Source organism: Phalangium opilio, unplaced genomic scaffold, assembly GCF_054372755.1.
Source record: "Phalangium opilio isolate 3A_F unplaced genomic scaffold, DU_Popi_V2 ptg000014l_1, whole genome shotgun sequence".
NCBI classification, from domain to species: Eukaryota; Metazoa; Arthropoda; class Arachnida; order Opiliones; family Phalangiidae; genus Phalangium; species Phalangium opilio.
This window is the reverse complement of record NW_028324149.1, coordinates 91,030-101,876: the sequence shown is the minus strand read 5'-3', so window position 1 is coordinate 101,876 and position 10,847 is coordinate 91,030. Positions and strand designations below refer to the sequence as shown.

The 10,847-nt window shown below is 36.2% G+C and overlaps 1 long non-coding RNA gene across 1 annotated transcript; it reads left to right on the top strand.

The window, feature by feature from the left end:
* The first annotated feature begins 2,480 nt into the window (after positions 1–2,480).
* On the top strand, positions 2,481–6,038 carry LOC149704932 (uncharacterized). Its single transcript, XR_016381465.1, has 5 exons — positions 2,481–3,884; positions 3,968–4,122; positions 4,217–4,338; positions 4,427–4,500; positions 4,876–6,038. It is a non-coding gene; the product is annotated as an uncharacterized LOC149704932 (long non-coding RNA).
* Positions 6,039–10,847: the final 4,809 nt, after the last annotated feature.

Genomic DNA, 10,847 nt, shown 5'->3' with positions numbered 1-10,847 from the left:
ATTTGACAGAAGACAGAGAGGGGTCAAATCCCCCATTGGCCCCACCCGGAAAAAGGAAGACTAAAAAAAAAGAGGGTAAAAACCCACTAAATGAATTCTCTTTTACGACTCAAATCCATGGGAGATTACCTTCCCACGCCCCTACGCTTTTTCTTCCTTGAGATCAGACAAAATAATATGTCATAAGGACAAATAAACATCCTTAAGGAAAACACTAGATGGCAGACGCTCGTTCTTTTTAGTTAGAAATTAAAAATGTTTAACTTAACTTTTAATATTTAAAATTACTATACGATTCCAGGTGTGAAATACCTGACCGGTGAGATTAAAAAAATATTTAAATAATTTGTCCTAAGGACAAATAAAATTCCTTAAGGAAGTACTACTATCAGGCCTTTGGATTAAAATTAAAAATATTCAATTTAAAATTCAATATTTAATATTACTTCATAGTTTAACATCTGGCAAAGAAGATAACCTTAGGAAAAAATATTTTGTCCTAAGGATAATGGGAATTCGTTAAGGAAATTCCACCAGTCCTTTCATAATTATTATTAAATATAAAGTTTAAAATTATTTCGTAGTTAAACATGTAAGATACTCGACGACGATATCAGAAAATACTTCCTTACTATTAAAATATAAGATATTAATCGTCAAACGTCTGAAATACTCGACGACGGGATCAGACAAAAATTATATACCCTAAGGATAGGGGATATTCCTTAAAGAGATAGTTGCACAATATTTAAAAATAAGGTATCTTTTAAATTTTATTTCATCGTTAAACGACTTTATGGTATATTTATTTGTCTAAAAAAAGACAGTAAGCATATATGGATACTGGGGGTATCTTCCCCGTAGTTTTTTTTTATATACTTCCTTTTCTTTGAGTGGTATTAATTAGGGATAGCTCTCAAACCCCTTTCCCCTTCCACACACACACACACACACCTTGTTTCCAAAGCGAGTGAGCAGAGAATTGGTTAGAAACAAATTCTAGACTACGAGAAAAATATATGAAAAAAAAAAAACAGCTTGTACGCCAAAAGCACGCGCCAATTTATATGGAAAAAGAGATTTCAACAAGACAAGCAAGAGCTTATAGAAACCCCTGGAAAAGTGGGAATAACGTGAAAGTTTTGAATTTCTTTGACTTTTGTTACATCGAAGACAGACACAGAGTGTTAAAAAAAGTGGTACTACCAAAGAACTCAACTTTGTACTTCCAGGGTTGCCACGGAATTTTCAGAACTAAATTCCCTGACCATTTTCTGAGATTTTCCCTGACCTTTTTAGGCCGAAAGTGTCAATGTTTAAGTGCTTATAATTAAATAAACTCGACCTACATTAAGTTTTTCAATATATTTGTTGCACCAAAATGAATAAGAAACATTTTAACTATAAATAACAATCTAAGTGATTTTTTTAAAGAGCATTTACTTCACATAAAAACAATTCAAGACATTTTTAAGGATTGCTCTAGAGTTTTCTGTGGTAAGAGAGGATGAGGAGAAACTTTCCTGACTCTTTCAATAAAGACTTATCCCCAGAAATTTTACCCACTAAAATCTAATTCCCTGACTTTGCTGAAGTTTTTATAATTCCCTGACCTTTTCGACCCATTTTAAAATTCCCTGACTTTTCCAGGATTTCCAGGTACTGTTGGCAACCCTGACTTCTGTCCATTACCACCCTTTTTGGATCTCCCCTGTATGCATAAAAGAAAGTTGGGATAGTTTGCAGGTTGAAATCTTAGGGCTGATATAAATAACTTAGAAAATATTCCTTTAGAAGAGGGGTACAATAAAATGGTCGGAAACAAGGGTATATTCGTCAAATAAATTGAAAAGACTTTACTATGGCAAGTAGGGAGTTTCTTTTTAAGCGATGTCAATCAGATTCAAAAGCTGATTGGCTATTTTTTATAAAGAATCTAGGGAAAGAAAGAAAAAAAATAAGCTTTTTTTCTGAGAACATAGCTTTTTTTTATTTATTTATTTATTTATTTTGGCTTCAGTGTCGACCCCAAAGGGACCAAGAGATATATTTTACTATATACAGTGTGGAAGAGATTGGATCTTGTTTTATTCTTTTGAAAATCGAGAAACCGCCGACATATTAAATCGGTATGGTAAATTGCAGACCTTTTAAAACTAAATGAGTGTACAATTAGAAATAAGAAATTAAGACCAGCACCTTAATTATTAATTGGAATTACTAATTAGATGATAACTGAAGGTGAAAAGAAATCAAAAACGTACATCGTCAATACTTATTTCAAATTAAACGCCTTCGCATTTTCATAGATCTGCAGTTTTCCATACCGAATTCTACCATCTGCAGTCTCGCGATACACGCAAAATAAAAGTTGATCATATCTCTTCCACACTGTATATATATTTAGAAATAAAACATATATACGGTTTTCTAGGATACGTGGTTACGTCATCATCAATAAATGTAAAAATACACAAATCAATTCTTATCAAATAAAATAAATAAATAGAAACAAAAACCTTATTAATTCTATTCCTAGAACTAACCCCTCAATAACTATTACGTTATTCAATCTGACATATTACCTCCTTGAATTATTTACACCATGACCTTTCTATAAATCAAAAAGGAAACAAACAGACCACCGAATATTTGTTACTCGGCGAGTAAGAAGTAAAAAAGCACTATTGCCCAAAACGAAAACCCCCCCAAAAAAAATTGTACATTGTGGTTATGTCAACAAAGACAAGAGGCAAGGACTATATACACTGCTGGATACAGTCTCTTCGGATTCGAACTATGAAAAAAGGAATGAGTAGAGCTGGACTTCTAAGACATATAAGAAAAGGACCCTTGACACAATGAGAGAACAAATAAAAAACTATAACTGCAAGACCAAAAATGACGACGTATTCCGTATAGGTCTTATTACGAAACATAGTTGGATATAATCAAAGGGCTTTTCATACCTGAAAATAGGACCAACTTCAATTGTCTCAACTACTTGAGTTAATAAAAGTAAAATAAATAGATCTAACTAATTAAAAATTGAACCTTTAGATGGGGATCCAAAACTTGTAAAGGCCTTTTCAGACGATACAACTTTTTAATTCATTTAGACGAGTCAACTTGAGTTGAGTAAACTTGTTGGGTCGTGTGAATTAACAGAAGTTGGACAAGTTGAATTACCAAGTTAAAAATTATTCACTGACCAATTTTTATTTACTGACTCAATTCTTTTTGTCGCATCTAGTTGAATCAAAAGTTTTATCGTCTGAAAAGACATTTAGTATGTTTTTTAAGTGTGGGTAACTTAAGACGGTAACTTTAATCAAATCTTTATTGATAACCCTAATAAGAACATCAAATAATCGAACCAAGTAATAGTAAATTAATGGTTCTGGCTGAGCTTAACGATATTGAGAATTAAGAAGTTAAATCTAATAAAATATCCTTACGTAAGCCTTGGCATACGTAGAAGAAGAAGTAAAGAAAAAAAAGAGCCACTCTTAAATGAAACGCTCGAGTAAACGAACACTGATGGAACGATAATTGCAATTTTCCCTTTTCCTATAGGTGAATACCGTGTATCCCAAATTGGGGGGGGGGAGAGGGGGATTCTGGCTACGTATATACATTCGCCACATTAAGATCCGCTAAACTACACAATTAAGGCTCACCCAAAAAACGAAAGCCAAGGCTTAAGAAGAAGAAGACTTATAAAAAAAAAACCGAAGAGACTTCTAAGAGAGGAACGAAGTAACATATTCTTCTCAATCCGATTACTTTAATTGGAACTGTTCATTCCGCTTGGTAAAGCAGCTAACCCTACTTTCCTACAAAACCAGAAGAACCCAAACTCGTGGGTGGAAGTCTACTAAGAGGTGATGCTAAAATCACTGTAAAGTGGTACCATCTTTGTCCAGTCATATCGGGACGTTCACACTAACGTTTATTTGAACTGAAGGTGAAAACCGCGCGTTACCGCAGACGGAAGATGGCTATATCAAATGCAAATATAATTAACAGGAAGTGTATCGGAAAAAAGTCCGGAGGCAACGTGAATCTTTCTCTCCTTAGCAACGGTATACTGGGGGAGAAACTGGCGTATGAATACTACTAGTACGAGGGCAAACCGAATTACATATACCAACCACGATTGCAATACGAAACCTACGATAATCTACAATAAATTTTCTATCGCATTTCCACGCAGATCATTGCCTCAAATGGGCCGAAAGTTCCAATTTATTCATGGATAAGGTACTATTAAGTAGAGCGATCACTGATTGGTCGACCCAAGAAACTGAAGAAAACCAGAATCAAGACGTGGAGAGAGTAAGTAAACCATACTGGATATGCACTAAAATTAAACCTTCCCGGTACCAACCTCACTTCCTGTTATTTGCATTTGTCTTTCATGAAGTCCCGGAGCAATTCCTAAATGAATTTCCACATCACCCATAATTATCATTAATACTGGATGTTAAATATACGGGGGTAAGGTGTTCAATGTATTACTCCCCTTGTCTCTCTCTCTCTCTCCCTAGCAAACTTAGGCAACTGTCTTAATGGACCCGGGAATTAAGGCTTCGCACAGAACGCGCGAAATTTGGGGGGCCAAGGGTGGTCTTCCATTTGAATGGAGGCATTGCGCCGAATCCGTATACAGGCTATACCCGGGATGCATTGCATAGAGACTTAGCTTAAGCGGGAAGACATCTGCCGCGTGTTTGCCAATGTCAAATTGAATTAACGAGAAGCTTCTTTTGCCAAGGAGATAGAAAAAGAACAAAATCAGAAAAATCACTCTCACTCCATACCAACCTACCCACCCTTTTTTACTTTGTAACGTTACGCTTCAAATATTTCTAGACGATTTTCAACTATTTTCTAGCTGGCCCGAACCATGGGCTAATCAAAAAGGGGGGATATAACGAGAGAGAAAATCGAAACTAGCAGCGACATCTAGTGGCATTAAATTAAGAAAAAAAAGCAGAAATACGTCATATCTGTAGCAATATTTTAAATTTCAATATCAAAGAAGATACCCAGTGAAGGTGATAAGGGCTATGGAAAAATTAGGCAATAGGTTAGTGCTGAAATTAAATTTGAAATGACCTTGATATACTATAAACCTAGTCTTACTGGTGCATATCGTTGTTTTGGTTTTGACCTAAAAAATATCTTATAGGTTCCCATCCCCTACAAAGGTTTATAAGAAACATGATCTGAGACTCGAAAAACCTTTGAGAGTTATATCCTCCGCTTTATTGGCCCATGCCCGAACCATAACATTCACTTACGAATTTTATTTTTTTCTCTCAGTGTTACCATCATTGTAATTCCCAATAATATTTTATGATTTATGAAATAAATCTCAGCATTGTCATTACAGTATGATCCTAAACTGGCTGATGGTAGGTATAGCCTATAGTAGGCGAAAAGTTATACAACAAATCCAATTGGTTGTAGGTTTCCAGAACGTATAAGTTGGAAGACTCTTTTCAAAAAGCAGTATCTCATTTCCAATTAGGAACCCTTGTGCAAGTTGACCCAATTTCGTAGTTCCCCTATCCTCACTTTGAAGAGGTTTGTTGGGCTAACAGCGCCGAAACCCCCTTGCCCTCGACAACGTGTCCTCGGATATAACGGAATTTCTTCTTTCCTTCCCTGATAGCTAGTAGTATAAGCGTGTTAACAAGCTTGTTACCGTGCTTCCCCCTTCTCCCCCTCCCCCCACACACACCAACGAACCTTCTTGGGACCTACAGGCTTAATTTTTTTTCCCCTTCGAACGCTCAGAAGAAGTTTCGAAGTTGTTGTACCAGCTTGGATTGGTCCAGGAAGAAGGAGGTTGGGTTAGGCCTGACGTACGACCAGGTCCTAATGAAAACCGATACATATTGAGGCAGCCCTAATGGTGTAATCAATCGAATCTATTGAACCATGTTCTTTCCATACGTCGTCGGAAGTTCAAGGAAACACAAATCAACATCAACCAATAAGGGAACTTGTATTTATAATTATTATTATTATTTTTATAGTCTGTCAAACGAAAGAAGAGCCCTGAGAAATTTGTCCAAATTGGTGTCGCCACCATCGACCCCATAGTAATTTATCAACTTGTTTTGTTTTGTCAATAGTCGTCTGTAATATAGTCTGCTATAAACAGATAGGCTTAAGCGCAATAGAACCAATAAATTTTGCTATATATATTTAATATGTTTATGTTTCATGGTTTTTTACGATCATCGAGTATTAAAGAATATAAAAAAAATAAACGACAAGACACCAGTTTTATCTTTGTTGAACTAGGATTGCAATATATTTTAATGGCATAAGTTAAAGTACTTGTCCATAAGTCTAAGTAGTAAGTAGTTCAGCATCAAAGCGTCTTCAGTCCACATCTTCATCAGAGTCTTCGCTGTCTTCTTGCATATTAATTTTAAGAGGTTCAATTGTGGTTTCGATGATGGAATCTTTTTCCCAATACTCGTGCATTATATTCTCGACGTGAACTTTATGAAATAATAAAGCGTCACAAGTCCAGACCAGAACCCTGAAGTACGAAATTGACGAGGTTGCTAAAAGTAGAGGTCACACGGTAGTGAGGATTCTACCGTACCATTGCCAGTTTAACCCGATTGAACTAATATGGGCACAAGTGAAGAACGACGTTGCGAAGCAGAATTCTGGTTTCAAACGCTCGACGGTCAAAGATGCAACATTGAGGGCCATTGAACGTGTGACACCATAGAATTGGCGTAGGGCAATAGAGCACGTCGAGAATATAATGCTTGAGTATTGGGAAAAAGATCCCATCATCGAAACCACAATTGAACCTCTTAAAATTAATATGCAAGAAGACAGCGAAGACTCTGATGAAAACGTGGACTGAAGACGCTTTGATGCTGAACTACTTATGGACAAGTACTTTAACTTATGTCATAAAAATATATTGCAAAGCTAGTTCAACAAAGATAAAACTGGTGTCTTGTCGTTAATTTTGTTTTTTATTCTTTAATACTCGATGATCGTAAAAATTCATGAAACATAAACATATTAAATATATATAGCAAAATGTATTGGTTCTATTGCGATTAAGCCTATCTGTTTATAGCAGACTATATTACAGACGACTATTGACAAAAAAAACAAGTTGATAAAGTACTATGGGGTCGATGGTGGCGACACCAATTTGGACAAATTTCTCAGGGCTCTTCTTTCGTTTGACAGACTATAGGGTTGTTACTAATTTCTCCCTTTCAAAACTTCAATTTCATGACCTTTGTTAGTTTTTCATGACCATCTGAAGTCATTTTCCCCGATAGATTTTAATTGCCCCTTAAAAAAACAATATCTAGGTCTAGTACCAAGCAATGACAGAAGTAACATTTCAAGCATAAGTATGACACACAATGAAATACGTTAAAAAAGCTTTGTGGTTGTGATTAACGTATTATTTCGGATAAACAATTTATTATTTGTCCAATTAAACCTTTGGTATATACGTCCAAGGTTAATGTCATTAATTTTCTTACTGTATTCCTATGATTATACGTTCAACAATAGCATGCACGTGACGTATATTTTATCTTTTTTCATACCAGGTGTTCAGTCCTTTTCGTTGAAAGCGGAGAGAGTTAAAAGAACGTCTCTAGCAAGTAATCAAGTATTTCTTTTTGTGTACATATCCGTGTCCGATACTTACTAAACCCTCGTTAAGGAAAGAAAACGTGACTAAGAACAGTCAATCCCCATCGTCCTACACTCCCTACGTATACACGTGACAAACCGTCCTGCCATTTACAAAATACATAGCGATAGAACAACGGCGACTGCTGAATTAATTTCAGTCCAAAGAAAAGGCGCCTTTAAAAGAAAATGAATAGAATTCAGACGATGTACTAAGCCTTGGTGGATATAATTTAAAGTTAATGAGTCGTTTCGCCCTCTTGTAAAATAATGAAGAGAATTTTTGGGCTAGCTAGAAGTTTTAAGGGTCTAGGGAAAACCGTAGCGGTCAGGGCTCAATGCAGACTGCCATTCGCGCTGCCATTCCAGACCAGGAAAAGGGAATCAAAGAGAAGAAAATAGCTAGGACCAGGCACTAGAGATTGATATTTAGCCTTGGTTAGTTTCCCCGCCGGTTTCCTATTTCAATTATTGATATTTCTAGGCTAAAAACACGCGCCAATTTACGTTGACCCGGGCCTTTTCCCAAGAATCACCCTCTTTCAGGGATTCAAGTGAAACTTAGTTTGCAACATTAATAGGGATTCCATTTCAGCGATGATACATGTCAGAGCTTAAACGTCGTATCTCCAATTTATAATTGATCGACTTATATTTATAATTCAACGTCCAATCCAAAAAGTTTACGTTTTACCTTGAAAGCTGAAACGTTACTCTTAATTGAGTAGTATCGGATAGCAACAAAGAAATATTTTTAAGATTTATGAAATAATTGCCAGAAACACTGGAAAACATTTAGCTTTAGGAAAAACTTTCGTACGCATGTGGTATGGCGAAATCTTTAAAAAAATGGAATGCAAAATTTAACTAAGACATTCTGATAGCATAAAGTGTCTGTACAACATTATGTTTGGATACTAACTGATATATAGTTAACTGGCTACTTATCCATACGCATGATTTAATTGGCGGTCATCTTGGAAAATGGCTAATATCCCAAGAAAAAGTAACCAATTCGTAATGAGAGGATAAAATAGGTACATTTTAACGAAATAACTTTAGATAAACAACACCGGTTACATCTCAGCTTATACATACAGGAAGAAGCATCGGAAATAAAACTAATTTCTAATCCTGTATTTACAACATTCTTACACTGGAATAATCGTCGCTGTATACCTCATAAAGATACGAACCGAGTGAAAGCATCCAGCTTTATGCTGACCTTAAGTTCGCGCCAAAAAGAAAGCGTGCACTTTTCCCGCTAGCTGCAAAAAAAAAGCGCGGGAAAAAGTGAGCTCACCTATTCGATAAGGGGATATAGGGGCCCCTTCGATACTCGACAAACAAAACCCTTAGAATTCATTATTTACGATACTTTTTTCCTTCATAGGATCAGAGAGAAGAGTGAGCTGAGACTATACTCTCTTAGAGCCTTGGGATTCGATAAAAAGGTTGATTTCTCGGTTACAAAACAATGAAAAGTCAAAATATAGTTAAATATTTCTTGGCAAGATGCTAAGGTTATTAAGAATATATATATACTAGGATAGAAAAATAGCGCAGCCAATGCGGGGGTGAGTTGATTCCATTCCCTGGATCTTGATAGGTCGTCGCTTAATCCCAGAAATGAAGCGGATACTCCATTAATTGTGTAAAGACCTCTTGTAGAATCGATGGATGAAACAAAAAGTCCCTAAAGGCCATTGGTCAACTAACCCCCTTTGCCACTCTGCCCAAATCACGCCATTAACACGGATTTCTACCCAAATTCTAAGCATATAACGAACTGCAAAAAACCTCAAATCAGTTGCACCAAATCTTCGATGTCCCGTTATAGTGTGGCGCATATAACAAAGTTTACACTGGTTTGCACCAAAATTTAACATAATAATTCACAAGGTTTCCTTTACAAATGTGAAATCTTTCAAAGCATTGGAAGACCCAGTTACATAACTTACACCATCGAAAAACACATCAACAATTAAACCTATTTTCACCCAAAATTAACTAATATTAAAAACCACTTTATAAATTTTCAAACAATTCCACTCAAAACTAAGAGAGACATCGCGTCACGAAGTACAAAACCTTTTGACACCATCTACTGACGGACAGACATATCATAACCAATCCACAAGACCACCAAAAATTTGAGAACCCTTTAAAGAGCTATCTTACGAGAAAAAAAGGTCCACCGGAATAAAGGCTATCTTTTAGCGAACCAGTCTTTTTTTTTTCTTGGGAAGTCTCCTCGTAAAAAAGAAGCCCTGAAACCCTGTTCCAGTAAAAAAAGGTGCATTCCTTGTCGTAACCTCTACAATAAAGGAAAGTTGTTTTTATAAGCTCATTTTCTAGTTGGCCTTAAGCTGAAATGCGCGCAAAAACGGTGCGATGGTCCTCCATAATATCGACCAATAAAATTTCCACGAGGGGTACCCAATCCCCGAATCCCTGGGACGTGGGATCTTTCAGATGGGCCCAGTGGACACTTGACTGTCTTTCCCATATAGTGTATTTATCCCCCTCTCTCAAGAGCACACGAAATCGAGCCTAGAGCCCTCTGTACTTGGGGTTCATGCCACCCTTAATGGAATACGTCTTGTACAATAAAACAAATAGTAATTTAAGCTTACTTATTTAAATTATAGGTGCTTGCTTGATTTTTCAAACCAATGTTTGCGGATTGATATCTTTTAAGATAAGTTCTCATAAATTCGAATATATTTTTTGATATACATGGTTTTCAGACTAGGAGAATTGATACCATTTACACCAAGAGACCAGACTACTTGGTGATGTACTTTGTCCGCCAATTAGCCTGGGCTCCTGATGTAAATGGTTCCAATAAAAACTATGTATACGCAACCGAAAATGCCCTCAAACCACAAAAACACTTCGTATAAAACTAACATTATCACCTGACACTAAAAGGGCACGACATAGGTACCAATGGCATTTAAGGTTTGCTAACTTCAATGGTTTTTGAAGCTAGTATACTACACACATGTATTTCCCAATGGTGTCAGGCGGCATGCTTTGAAACAATAGTACTCGAGTGTGATGCTATCTGACGGTACAGGCCCAGAAAAAGTAAAAGGTACGAAGCCTAAAGTACCAGTCGCTACAATACAAAGTTTTTTTAAAAA